General features: G+C 41.6%; 1 protein-coding gene and 1 long non-coding RNA gene across 3 annotated transcripts in view; one reads left to right on the forward strand and one right to left on the reverse strand.

The window, feature by feature from the left end:
- LOC116664372 overlaps window positions 1-11,355 on the forward strand; it is a 47,962-nt gene extending 36,607 nt beyond the window's left edge. The window contains exon 3 of the long non-coding RNA XR_004320884.1: window positions 10,615-11,355. This is a non-coding gene — a long non-coding RNA (uncharacterized LOC116664372). The remainder of the gene's footprint in view (window positions 1-10,614) is intronic.
- The window catches only part of STON2 (stonin 2), a 139,601-nt gene that overhangs the window by 16,595 nt on the left and 108,415 nt on the right, over window positions 1-14,591 (reverse strand). The window lies entirely within an intron of this gene.

The raw sequence follows: 14,591 nt of genomic DNA on the forward strand, positions 1-14,591 counted from the left end.
GAATAATACCCCGCCATTAAAATGTTAAATAAATAACATAAATCCATAAAAAAAAGTATGTAGTAAGATGAGAAAATGCTCATGAAATTAATTTCTTCTTTTTTCTCTAAAATACTTCCATCTTGGGGTTTATTTATTTTATGGAAGAAAAAAGATTATTACAAATAAAACTCCACCCGAGCAGGGCCTTCAAGGAAGGAGACACAGGACTTGAGTTTCGATGCAGGAAATATCCAAACCTTTTCAGTAAAGAGCCTGTGTGTCAGCCGGGGTTATGGGCAGGGAAGGGGAACGAAGTCCTTCAAGTCAAGGAGGAGTGGATTCTGATGAAGAAGTGGCACAGGAAACACGTAGGTGCCTGGCATATAGTAAATACTCAGTAAAGGGTTGTTGACTGAGTAAGTGAGAAAAGAAACTTTGCTTTGGAGTAATTCTTCTATTCTGTCTCTGGAGGAATGTGTATGGGGATCTCTGCCACCATTCAACCCAGGGTTTCTACTACCAGAAATTTGGAATCAAAGAGAAATGGATATGCAAATGGTTAAGTCAGATGGTTGAGTTTTCAGACCATCCTGCTAAACCTTCATGAATATCATATCCAACCACACCAAATCAGCAATGTCACACAGAACTGCACACGTAATGACACATGGGTGGGATGGCTGGCTTGTCATCCATCTTTCAAAGAATATTTATTCAAACAAATAGCAATTACCTCTACTGAAAATCGTCATTCTGAAAATGTAGGCTAAATACATGAGCATGCATGCATACATGCCCACACTCACCCCAGAAATAGAATAAGCAAAAGGTATTTTCTATATGTACAGCACCACAAAAGAACTTCACAGCATTTTAAAATGAAAGATGAGACTCTTCTTCAAATTAATCATTAATCCACTTTTGTAGATGCATAAATGATTTATCTTCTAGAAAATGGAGGGAAGGGGTCAGGAAACAACCTAGATTTGCAATACTTATATTTTATTTATTATTACTACTGCCACCATGACGGCGTGCGTTGTTGTTGTTACTGTAATGAAGACTACAGGGAACAATGTGGCCCGGAGTAAAATATAATCACTTCCTTGGAATGGTAACTAATCCTCCCCAGAGAACTGGGAGAGGGGTGTATCTCAAAATGCATCACTTTCTAATAAGGCAGCTCTACGGAGTTTCTGTAAGCAGTGTTTCCACCCAAACAGTCTGGCACTGACCCATCCCTTGTACCAGGGATCTCCTTTTTGCCTTGGAGCTCATTGCCACTCCCTAGTTTAAAACGTGCCCTGAGTCCTTTTCCTTTGGAGGGTGGCTTTCTGCCAAAGTTGCTTATTCTTGCTGCCAAAGGATTCTCTTCTGTTGGGAATCTTGTCCCCCCGCCCCCCGCCCCAACAGCACTTCTCATCTTCCTCTTCTAAGCCAAAAAAGAAGGGGAAAAAAGGCCTTTGTCTGCTTACAATAAATCTGTTTTTAAAGCAAGTTACTTGAAACCACACCAAGTTCTAGACAGTTTTGAAGCATTAGACTCATAACACAATTTAAGTGCAGTGTCTTTAAATTTGGAGGGAAATTTTCTGAATTTGTTTCTAAAGAGTCTATATTCTCTTTGATAGCCAATAAAAAGTATTGGAAAACTTTGTTACCAAATTACCTCTCCTTAGGCAGTTTCATCTTCCATGATTACAACCTGCTTTAAAAATCCATCCTTTGGGATGGCAGTGGGATATAGGTCAAATTTCTGAAAATGAGAACTTGTTTTTCTACAAAATCATACTTGCACATATAATTACACAAAAGAAATAAAAAAAATCTTAAGACACTTTTATAGATGAAAGGCAACAGTGGTCCATAGTGCACATAGGTCATAGTGGTTCATATTTTCATAGAAAAATAAAGCATTTCTTGAGGTGAACCCAAGCACTGCCAAATACTACTTTAAAAAAAAAATCCCCTATTAATATTGAATTCCCTATTTGTGAGCTCTTAATTCTGTTTCTTTTATCACTGAAGGACATCTTCAATTGTTTTTATAAAGGTTAGGTCATATATTTTCTGAGCCTCCTTTCATTAAAGGATGTTCTTTGAGACTTTCACATATAAAAAGCAACTTACCTGTATGGAAAATTTCTGGGGGAAAACATTTGTATCATATGTGATGAAAACTTGATGTCCTTAATACAGAATGACACTGTATCCTTAATAAAAATGACTACAAAAAAAAAAATAGGATAAGTATAGTCAATTCACTAATGAAGAAATAAAATATCTATTAACTATTTGGAAAAAGGAGCTTAACCTTATAAAACAATAAATATCATTCTCTCTGTGTCAGAGAGACAAAGATTTGAAAAGAATCATCATCATTATTGGTGATACAGGGAAACATACACTCAAATGTCCTAAGTGTTAAAAAAAAATCTTTCTGGAAGGCAATTTGAGTATTTGCACAAAAGTCTCAAAAAAACGAAGCCAAGAATTCTACTTATAGGAGTCTATCTAAGGAAAGAACAAGACAGGCATGCAATGATGTATATGGTGGTATGTTTACCATGGTAATGTTTGTATCATGGAAAAATTGGAAACAACCTAAATGTCCAACAATGGGAGACTGAGTATATCAACTGTTATCCCCTTAAAACAAAATTCCATGTAACAATCAAGACAATGCTGTTTCTGTATGTTTATTTACATGGAAACTGATCATGATATATATTGTTAAGTGAACAAGAGCCTATGATGTGGAGTCGAACTGCGTGGGTTTCAATTCCATATCTGCAGCTTATTAGCTGTGTGACTTTGGGTGAGCTGTTTAATGTCTCTGTGTCTCACGTTTCACATCTTATGAAACTAGGAAAATTTGAAATCCTAGTGAGACAGGAAGGGGGCAGGGCACAGCCATTCAAGGAATGCTGCAGAAATTAACATCAAAATGGTGAAGGATTCAAACCCCAGTAGGCCTTGAGGCTCAGGATGATGAGAGATTTAACTTCTAGTAGATTTTGAGCTTCATTATACGCTCATTGTAATATATTAACATGGTGAATAACATGCCCACAGGCACCATGGAAGTCCCAAGGCTAGCCACAAGAGGTCAAAGAGTGGAAAATGGACAACTTCCTGGGAATCCCAGCCCCTTCCCCTTAGACTGGTCCTTCTACTTATTAGCATATAAAGCCACCAAGCCCATAAAAACTAGCAACACAGCGCCTGTGGCCGCCCCCTTCTCTCTCCCTCTTCGGAGACGGCCTGCATTCTGTCTATGGAATGTGTACCTACTTCTAATCTGAGCACCCAACCCCCACACCTTGTGGCCTTTCTCTTGCCTTTCAATGTATCTCTCTGAATAAATCTGCCTTCACTCAACTGTGGCTCGCTCTTGAATTCTTTCCTGTGCGAAGCCAAGGACCCACACTTGGTGGGGCACGTCCCAGGGGCTCAACCGAGACCTGGGACACAGCCCTTCTCATGCCCCACATCTGTCTTCCTGCATCACTACCTACCACGATTGGGTTGCTGGAAAGATTTAATACAGATGTTAGAACTGTGTTTGGCAAATCAAAGTGTTCAGCAGATGTCCGTGGCTGTAACTACTGCTGTGGCTGCTAGAATGATACATATTCAGGATATAAAGCATGTATGTACTAAGAAGCTTTTTGAAGTGAAAACAAGTGTTTCATGTGGGGCAAGAGGTGCTTTTTAAAATTCTGAATCTGTATTCTCTCCTTTTAAAAAATGCTGTATTGCTTACAAAGAAGTTTTAAAGGTCAAAACATATCTTTATTCCTCCCACTAATTAACCTTAGAGAAAGAAAACCAACAGCTTAGCTGTGGTCTGTGTTGATAAAGCGGCAGCTAGATCTTTCCCAAGAAGCTTGTGACTGGTGTGGCTGGTACTGGAACCAACATGGAGGGGAAAAAAGGCTGGTGAATGTCTCCACTAAGAAATAGGCAAAACTAATTATCCTCAGAACAACATTAACTATCATCGACAATTCCAATTTATTGACTCATTAGAATAAAACCAAAAATCCAGCATTATTTTAATTACCATCTCTTCCACTTGCTACCTCCAAACTGCTTGCAGTATTATGAGCTGGGCTGCTGCCAAACAAAAGCCATGCATGGAGATTAGTTTCTCTTCCTACATCACAAGGAGAATTTCCTGTACCTAAGAGCTTCCTTCGCACCTTTACTGATGCAAACTGAAGAGAAATGGTGGATTCTGCTAATGTGAGACTGCGACCTATTTTAAGTTCCCCAAAGATTAAATTAAATGATTACAATGGTATTCAAAGCCACCAAACTGATGAAAAAGTTAGCACTATGGGGGGAAAAGAGTCACATCTTCTATGATATTGTGAATAAGGAAGATACTCTGCCATTTTCCTCCCCCCTTTGTTAACCTAATTTGTTAATGCAATGAAAAATGCAAAGAACTTACTGAGAGCTCTTTGTCAGAATTTATTAGCAGTGGCAAGAACAAAATATCCTTGCGTTATTGCAGCTTTCTCATCAGTCACTGTTACATAAATGCATATATTTAAAACTGTATTACTGCCTTGGATGCATGGTAGGCATTTCTCAGCCTTGAAGGGATTTTAGAAATACTAAAACATGACCCCTTCATTTTGAGACAGGAGGGAAGGGGGCAGGGCACAGCCACTCAAGGAATGACAGCAATTTAACACCAAAATGGTGGAAGATTCAACTTCCAGTTGGCCTTGAGGATTAAGTTGGTGGGAGGTTTGACTTCTAGTAGAACTTGAGCTTCATTATATGCTCATTGTAACAGCATGATAACATGCCGCAGGTGCCATGACAGTCCCAAGGCTAACCACAAAAGGCCAAAGAATGGGTGGTGGCCCAATTCCTGGGAATCCTAATCCCTTCCCCAGGGTAGTTGGAATGGTCCCACCAGTAGGCATGTAAAGCTACCAAGCCCATAAAAACACAACACCACACCTAGCCGTCCTTTCTCACTCCCTCCCCCTCGGAGACAGCCTGCCCTCTGTCTATGGAGTGTGTACCTACTTTTACTTTAACCTGAGCACCCAATTCCCACACCTCTTTCCTTGCCTTTCTCTTGCCGTACACTCTATGCAGTATGTATCTTTCTAAATAAATCTACCTTTACTCAACTGTGGCTCGCACTTGAATTCTTTCCTGTGCGAAGCCAAGGACCCCCACCTGGTGGGGCAGGTCCCAGGGGCCCCACCAAGACCACGAAGACAGGGCCCTCCTCATGCCCCACATCCATTTTCCTGCATCAATTTTGCCGAGGAGACTGAGTCTCAATGAGTTTAGGTCAACTGCCCAAGAGGAAATTAAAAATCAAGCCCTACTTTTAATATTCATTAACTTTTTTTTAATACCTTTATTGTGGTATGGTACAGTAAGCGACATGTATTTTAGATGTCCAATTTGATGAATTTTGATAGCTGTATACACCCATGAAAACACCATCATGATCAAGACAGCTAACATTTCCATCCGTCCCCAAGAAGTGCAATTTTTGAATTCCCAGTGTATCCCTTCCCACCTCCTTTATCCCCTGGTAACCATAAGTTTGTTCTCTATGTTTCAACTCTTTTATTTTCTAAATGCTTGTTCATTAAGTTAAAATCTTGTTAATTTACCTTTGAGACTGGCAAGAGTTATCTTGACAAAGAACTTTTTTTTTTTAGGAGTGTTGTTCAGTGGGAGAAAAGTTAACTAAACAAGAATTGACATTTATACAGGGAAGCTTTGGGGCATCAAGGCATGTATCTCCTCATCTGTGAATGTGTATGGGTGAGAGAAAGGAGTTAGTCATCTGAATCTTATCGAGGGACCTTCTAACTTGGATAAAATAATCTCAGACCTACTCAGCTATCATAATACACTGATAAAAAGGAGAGCTGCAGGGTCTGAGTCTGTTTATCTGTCCTTAGCTTTGTCCTGAAGAAGGGATGCTCTGATGCTGGTCAGAGATATCCCCAAAGTGATGAAGCCAATTCATCAAACTACCACTTACCACTACTTGACAGAATCCCTGTCAAGGACATCTTTACACCACGTTCTGGTTTTTCTTTGCCAAGATGATCTAAGAAGCAGTCCTGAGTACCTTCCTCAAATGACTGGTCCAGCTCGCCCTGCCAACTCCCTCCCTGCTTTTCAAGATGGGCTGACCCAACACATTTCATCACCTTTTTTGCTTAGAAAAGTAAGCATCAGACTTTAAGTTTGATGAATGGCCTGGGAACATCTCCAACATCTTGTGTATTCTTAATCAATCTGCTCTCTCTGGCTCTAAACCTTTGCCTGTGTTTTACCACTGCCCAGTTCTCCAGGCCTTCTTCAATACTCAGCCTTTGGATCCTTGCTTCTGGTATCCTCCTCCAACAACTAAATTTCCACTCAACTGGCTTACTAGTTCCCTGACTTAATTTGCTTTTCTGATATAAGCTTATATTGTCTTAGATGAAGGCTCTATTCTCTAACTCTCACCTGGGCAGAGATCCCACTGTATAATACCTTACTGCTGTCTGATGGGGCCAACTTCATTTCCCCAGCAGAGGTCATAGGCAGGGGACAGAGCTAGATTCCAATATCTATGGTAAACTGAAAAATGAGCATTCCATTTTGTAAATTAATCTCTTAACATTTTATATATTAGGGCATCTCAGAGATTTAATACCTGCTGACCTAACCTGACCTGTGTTTATTTATTTATTATTGCCATAGCAAAAAGCCCTCCCATCCTCCACTATTTTCCAAGCCCACCAAAGAAGAATGAACAAAGAGGAGTTTCTAGGCCCTGAGCCCTTTTGGATGGACTGTGAAGCTCTCTGCTTAATGGACCATCAAACTCTTCTATGATGTGACAACATAGTGGTTCAGGAGTTTAAAACACAAGGAGTAACATCCAGATGTCACTGTCAGAGAAAATGTATGGTAGGGCAAGGGAAAAAAGGGCCTCCATCTTGACTCTGATTTGAGCATAGCTTTTATGCCCAGGAAATGGACTGCCTGAAGGGGCATTGAGCAAGCTCCCCAAACAGTAGCAGGTCTACAGTTCCCATGCCCTTAACTGTGACCAGGACAAGTCACTCTGATCAGGACTGCCTTTCCCACTGCCACAGTGGGAGTCTCATCTGTGTATGCCCCAACGTCCGCACTTACTATTCACCTGGTCACCGTGTAGGATACACCTCAGCAACAACCCAGGATGCTTGTAAGCTCCAAGGAACCACTGGACCCCTAAGGGGTGGGGAACAGTCAAGGCTGTGGACTTCAGTGAAGGAACAGGGTACATCTTAAAGTAGGATTAGAAGAGACTCATTTCTGCTGTTACCTTTGGTCAGAGATCTCAGTTTCTAAGCTCCTCATCACTCTTGGGTGAGCAGGTTAAATCAGGTTTCGGGTTTTGTAAGATGATCCCTAAATCCTGGAACTCCTGAGGAAAGTAAAGACACACTTCACTACATTTACTATCTCAACTGCAGCAGTTAGAAACAGAGAAAGGGTCAGATTTATGAAGGATTAGGGAGCAGCCATGGATAAGGTTTGGACTATCCTACTGGTTATGTTGGTGAGTAATAGAAAGCAGCTCTGTCTCAGAGAGGATGTCAAAGTGGTCAAATGAAATTAACCTAGAGATTTCAGCTTCACCAATGGCTGTCATCTCCCTCTCTGCCCCCTTCAATACATGGGTCTAATTTTTACCTGGTACTAATGTCCAACCAATCAGTAGATGCCCCAGTAGAGGCAGGGGCTCACCATCCTCTTCATGTATAATTCTGCTAGGTTTGCCTTCCATTGCATGGGTCATGGAGCGCCTGCACTATGGGCATGGACCCCTGCCTACTTATTCTGGGGGTGGAGCCTGAGAGTGTTATCAGTCTCACCTGCTTAGAAGTATCTAACCTGATGAGCTGGTACACTTTAAGCACACACAGCAATGCCTTCTTTCCCTTCACAGTCCTGAAACAGTTATAGAGTAGAGCCATTCTACTGTAGACCAGATTCAAAGTCTGATCATTTTGAACTTTAGTGATGAGAAGTGCTATTTCTCCAAATTTGGTTCTGTAAATGTGGTCAGAGGGCAGAGAAACAGAGCTGGGGACTCTCATGAATTACTACATGTGCTTGTGTACAAGTGTATTTACTGGGAATGAGAACAGGCATTCTGAATGAGTCTGTATCAAGCCTATCTTCCATTTGCTAATCTGCTAGACCGTAACACAGCTTTCAGGAGAAAGTCAAAAGGTTTGCTGGGGATACAGGGTACAATCAGCTGGGCTAAGACCACTCATAGAAGGTTAGGAGCAATTCCTGCAAACTGAAAGTATTTGTACAAATGACGACCACCCAAAGCTCCTTGCTCTGTATGTGGATTTTCCAGCAATGACAACAACAAAAATAACCAAACAGCTCCTGTATGCAGCAAGCCACTTCTTTGCAATTGAATTTGGAGTTGGTAATTTGATTTCATTTCAGTACTTGTCTAGCTCCCTTTTAGTTACCAAGATCAAAGGAGACATTCTTACAGACTGACGGTAGGTGCAATTTATAAACTGTAAACATACCAAGTTAAAATAATTTATCAGAAAAACAGCAAACAGCTAGTTTCTAGCATGACAATAGATTTAGTCTAGCAGGTGGCAATCTATCTGTACTCCTGAACCTGTCCAATTTTTCAGAAGACCTCATAAGGTAGGTAATCTGCAGGCAAACGCTGAGTGAAAAGCTATTATGGATGATTCATACATTCAGTACTTTTCCTGACTTGCTACAGCACCCTCGCCATCCAGCATACATATACCAGTGTCTCCTGGGACACAAGGCCCATAAAGGGAGATGTAGCTTGAAAGTGGCTTGTACTAACACTGGATTGAGTTCCTGGCCCCATGTCTTCACCACCTGTTTTATGCCACTGCAGGCAGTAGAGGGTAAGGCTTGGGCTTGGGGTCTGGAGTCAGACTGACCTGGCCTTGCCATTAGAAAACTGTGCCTGTGACCTTGGGCACAGTACTTAGCCACCACTAAACCTCAGCGTTTATCAGCTCTTCAGGGGAATAATAACAGTACGTACTTCATAAGATTGCTGTGAAGGTACGTGAGATCATTAATGCACACTGGGTTTAACTGGCCCACAGCTCAAGAAACATTAACTACCACAACAAAAAAATATATATATTATTATTTCAGAATTCTTAAGGAAGCAAAAAAGAGGAGAGGGAAAGAAGTGGGGAGGGAAAAATGCCTTTGAAGTTTTATTATTATTATTATCAAGGGAAAGGGGGATGGAGAAAGCAAGAAGAATGTTTGTCTCAAGTTATAATTCCATGAATCTAAATCTTCCCATAATTATAGCAAAGGCTTGGGAATTAGAAGAGACGTGAGAGTCTGTATTCACAAAGCCACTGTGATTAGCATAAGGGAAATGTTAGGTCATGAGCACACTTTGGTCGAGACAGAACACCCAACTTTCTGTTATCCCTCTGGTACTAAGAACTGCCTTTGTAACTGTTGAGCAGGTCTAAGATGGTTTAGCATTCCAGAAAAGCAGTCCCCATAGCAGAGGAGTACACCCAAGGAGGTATACAAGGTGATCCACTGTGGTGTGGGACGAAAATGTCAGAACTTCTATTTTTGTTCTATTTAAACCCAGCCTTTAAACATTGCTAATTTGTGTTTATATGTTAAAAAAATTTACTAAAATATCTAGTATGTTTGTAATTTATGGGTACATTTACAATATAGTATACTTATAAATAAATAAACTAATATTAAAGGCTCATGATCAAACCTTCAGAGAAACATGACCAAACATTTGGAAAAGACCAGTTTAGTGTACTAGGCATATTCCAAATGTGTAGCAGGGGTTCACACGTACACAAAGATATCTCCTCTTCCCTGTCCTCTGTAATAGTGGGCTATTATAACCAGAAAAAAATGGTCTTCGTTGTCAGTCCAAGGGGAAGGTATTTTGGCAAACAAGAAGGATCTATTATTCCCTTAAACTCTCCTATTATTTGGGCAATAACTGAATCTTAACTGCTCCAGCTCCCTGGTGGCCATGCTAACAACTTGTTTCAGGCTTTCCCTGTTGCCTGGAATCTACCTAAACGTGACGTCACCACCACACACTTTGCTCTCTAGTAAGTTTTAAAACCAGTCTTCCAATTCTGCAAAAATTATAAAACCGACCTACACAAATAACTGTTGGAGTTGCTGCTGGGGCCAAGGGTTATGTGACCTCACTATCAGAACACAGGTCTTTTGATGTTACTTTCTTGGCTATAACCTTGGTGCCCAATAAATACATAGCAGTGAAAGGAAGAGGGGCTGTCTGAGATCTTGACTCACACCAGGGTCATCGTGAGCTTTATAGCAAGTGTCTTTTAAATTAAATGTTAAAAATCTCCTATTGTTCAAACAACAGGTTGAGACTGTTACTTTTGCTATCAATAAAGTCTTAGAGCAACAGTCAACCTATTGTTCAGAGGGGAAGCAGAAAGTCAATATAGTGAAGAATATAGAGGGAAGGAATAGTCCATTACCTGTCCTGTATCCTTCCCCTGCTACTGTGGGTAAGAACTTCACAACTGAATTTTCTTCTTCTCATTTCAGGTCTTCCCGGAATGTCAGCCCACCCAGGATGCGTATTCCAGGCAAAGTCAGATTTGTGTTGGAAATCTTGAAAGGACTAACTCAAGCATAGGAAAATGGTGGGAGCTGTGTTAACTCAGACGGAGGCTCCCTGAAGAGCGTGCACACAGGTCCTTGCTGACTTGAGCCTTAAGGCTGCCAAGGTTCCTGCCCATCTGTGGGAGATAGCAAAAATGGCCAGATTCTCCAGATTCTTCCTTTTTCTATCCATGTTCTTGGGCAGTCCCCTCCCACACTGACTCTGAGCAAGAGCGTGTGATTTGCTTTAGTCAAGATCAAATATACTGCAAGCAGAAACTTGAAAAGTGCTGTGTGCTGGGGCTTGCCCTCTTTTGCTGTACTTGGAACCCCAGGACCATCATGCAAATGAGCCCGGCGGGGTGGGGATGAGTGATCACATGAAGCAGAAGTAAGATACCCTAGCCAACCAGGCAACTGACAGCAGCAGACCCGTGAGTGAGCCCCTAAGGAGATCAGCTCAGCCAGCATAGACAAGGACTTGCTCAAGCTTGCCCAGACTGCTGATTTGCAGGATCTTGAGCTAATAAACAAATGGTTGTTTTGGGGGACCACTAATTTTCAGGCTGGTTTGTAACACAATAGAAGCTGATACATCAACTTCCTGAAGCTGGAGTTTTCAGCTTTCGCTCTGATTCTGTAAACAATTATACCCTTAAAATAAATTCCTTTTGCTTAAAGTTAGTATTCTGTTGCCTGCAATCAAGCTCCTCCGCTGTCAGGCAGGAGATAAATGAAAAGATCTTTGTAGGAACCATGGGCACATGCAAATTCCCAGAACCTTCCAAACTTGTCTGGTTTTTGAGCAAAAATATTTCCATTTCAGTGCTCCTCTCTATTCTCCCTTGCTCTTTCCACAAGGAAATAGAACAGTATTCTTCTTGCTTAAAAAATACAAGGCACAAACTTCAAATCCTGTAAGTTTGGAGGGAAGGAGCTTTAAGACTCTTATCCCAAGAGGTATCATCTTTGGCCTGGGTCACCCTGGCATCAACAGGTGGGAAGTGGATAGGCCCTGACTGCATTGTCACGTGGTCAAGAGGATGCACTCTGGCTCCAGGCTGGTTCTTATCCCGGCTACTCCACCTACAGCTCTGTGACTTGAGGCAAGTTACTTTACAAATGCATGAGACCTCAGTTCCCTCAACTATAAAATGGAGATAATAATGGTATTTACCTCCTAAGTTGTGGTGAGGACTGAGTTAATGTATTTCAAGTTTACATAGCAAACATTATACAAGTATTTAGTAGTATTATCACAATTAATCCTTAGAATCCAGGTACCCTTCAGGAAAGATTTTGGAAAGAAACATTTGGCATTGTGGGAGCTTTGATACAGCCATGGAACAGAAGGTTTTATTTCTAGCCCTTGCTTTGCCACAAACTCCCTGTGGTCTTGGGCACATTTCTCAATGCCATTTCCCCACTTAACATGGGGTAACCAACATCCCTGTTCTAGTCTGGAAGCACATATGAAATAATACATGTGAACATGCTTCTAAACAGTCAAACACGCTCAGCCACTGTTTGTTAAGTCCTAGGGTTATTTTTCAGATAGTGAGGTAGTTTTAGATTCCAAGTGAGTCCTACAATTTCTCACGCTGTGTGAGTGGGTCCTTGGTGGGCAGTTACTATATTTTAAAGATATAAGACCATAAAAATGCAGAATGCAGTCTTGGAATAAAGACTTAGTTACAGAGATATTAAACCAAAATTTGTGTATCGAGAGGCTTGCTTGCACATCAGATCAAAGAGGCCATGGCCTTTTCAAAAGTCTCCCAGAGACCGTTCAGTGTTTCTGAAAAAGGAAATGAAATCAAATAACCAGAGAACAGGAGAAAGTAGAAAGGCAAGAACACTTTCATATGTTTACACATCCTGAACTGACAGATGTCCCTAAATTGACTCACCCCCCCGACTGTCCCTGGGACCGGGCTTGAGTGTTCTCTGCTTCAGCAGGGGGACAACTCAAGGTTTAAGGCCTGCTCAATCTAATGCACTCACGTGTGGATTCATTTTAAAGCACATCTGTTTCATAAATGTTCCAGTCACCATGTTCTAAGATAAATATTGGTTTGTTTCTATAATATAAAGAAGATGAAACTTTTTGATAATTTTAAGGAAAAAGTTGTATTTTAGAAAATTTGGATGATGCAGAAACACATACAGACGATTAAAAGCACCTGAATCTTGCTGCCACCTGAGATGATCAACGCCACCATCACGGTGTGTTTCTTTCAAGCTGTCTCACTCTGCACATGCACATTCATGAACACACACCTCTCTGCAAAGTAGGCATTTTTCTGCATATGCAGTTTTAGAGCCTAGGTTTTTTGGCTTAATATTCTTAGATGAGAATTTTCATGGGACAACATTCAAAACAAGCCATGGGGAAGACAGGAAGTGCCAGTAGTTGTTGGCAGGATCTGACCGAACTGTTAGTATGAGTATTATGTTTGCTAAAAGAGTTTGGAATGCAGAGTATGCAATATATTAACTCCAGTGCATGTATGCAATGTCTGGCCAGCTCAGTGGGGACGTGCAGGAGATGTGAAAAGTAGTAAGACAGTGTGATACTGGACAAAAGATGACCATTGCTGATGATCTGTTTCATGAAGTACATTTGACTCCTGTTGACATTTAAGTCAGGGATTTCATTAGACAGAGATGAGGTAATGGCATCAGGACTTCTATTTTCAAATCTAAAGCTTTTTGCCCGGCTGTGACACACTGAAATATTGACAAACATGCTGCCTTCTATTCTGTAAAAACAATAACCTTTGTGTCCTCACTGAGGACATTTCCTGGGGGTCAGATTGAATCTCCTCTGCAGCTGGACACACAGCAGATTGATACGTGTGGTCACTTGTTGCCTCTTCTTCTTTGCATATATGAGAGAAGGAGAAGTCCAGTGAAAGACATAAAACCAGAGTCATCTGCCCACCTCCAAGCCAGAAGCTCAGTTACACCAGGGGGTGGGGTGCACAAACAACATAAACCACAGAGGTTTGCTTCCTCAAAGACTTTTTAAGAGCATGCACCATACAGCACAGGAATTTCTACCCTATCTTCAAGAGCAGACTGTGGCAAATACACCAGCAGCATGAGTTTGATAAGGGTTGTGAGCAAATAAAGACTATATAGTCCCAAAAATATGTAAAGAGGAAGAATGCAACTACTCTAGATCCTTAAGATTTCTGATTAAGATTAAGAGGGGTGGTGGAGGCCGGGGGGATGGGTACAAAATATCTATAGAATGAGCGCAAAATTGAGCCAGGGAAACAGATCTTCATGGTGTTAGCTTTTCTTCGAAGTACTTGATCTGGGATTGGATTCTCTAACCCCCCAGAGCACTTGGTTACTTCTGGGGTGTGTCTGGAGCACCCTGCCAGCTTCAGGAACAGACTTCAGGTTTCAGGGCAGGAGAGGTGCCAGAAGGAGAGAGGGATAGTTACCCACCATGGCCGCCACCTCCCTCCGAGACAGCAGCAGCGGCAAAACTGACGCTCACCAGTCACGTGTCACATGCCAGGTGCTCTGCCCAGGGCTGGACCCACCGTCTCCTTTGATCCTGGAGGCTCCTACATGAGGTAGTTCCTCCTGTTACCCATATTTCATCCATGGGGACCCTGAGGCATACAGATTATGTGGTTCGACCAACATCACAGACAAGTAAGTGGTGGCACGAGGGCCTGAACCCCGGAGGGCCGAGGCCACAACCCTCAGCTTGACCCCAGCTCTGAGCCTGCAGCTCGACCCTTTAGGACACTCTTTAGGACCCTCTTTAGGACCCTCTCATCTAGAGCAAGTTACCCAATTTCTAAATCTCAGTTTCCTCAGTTATAAAAAGGATAACAACAATCTGGTCTATCTACCACGAAACAGTTGTGAGGACCAAACGAATCATGTGAGTGCCATTT

The sequence above is a fragment of the Camelus ferus genome, chromosome 6, assembly GCF_009834535.1.
Source record: "Camelus ferus isolate YT-003-E chromosome 6, BCGSAC_Cfer_1.0, whole genome shotgun sequence".
NCBI classification, from domain to species: Eukaryota; Metazoa; Chordata; class Mammalia; order Artiodactyla; family Camelidae; genus Camelus; species Camelus ferus.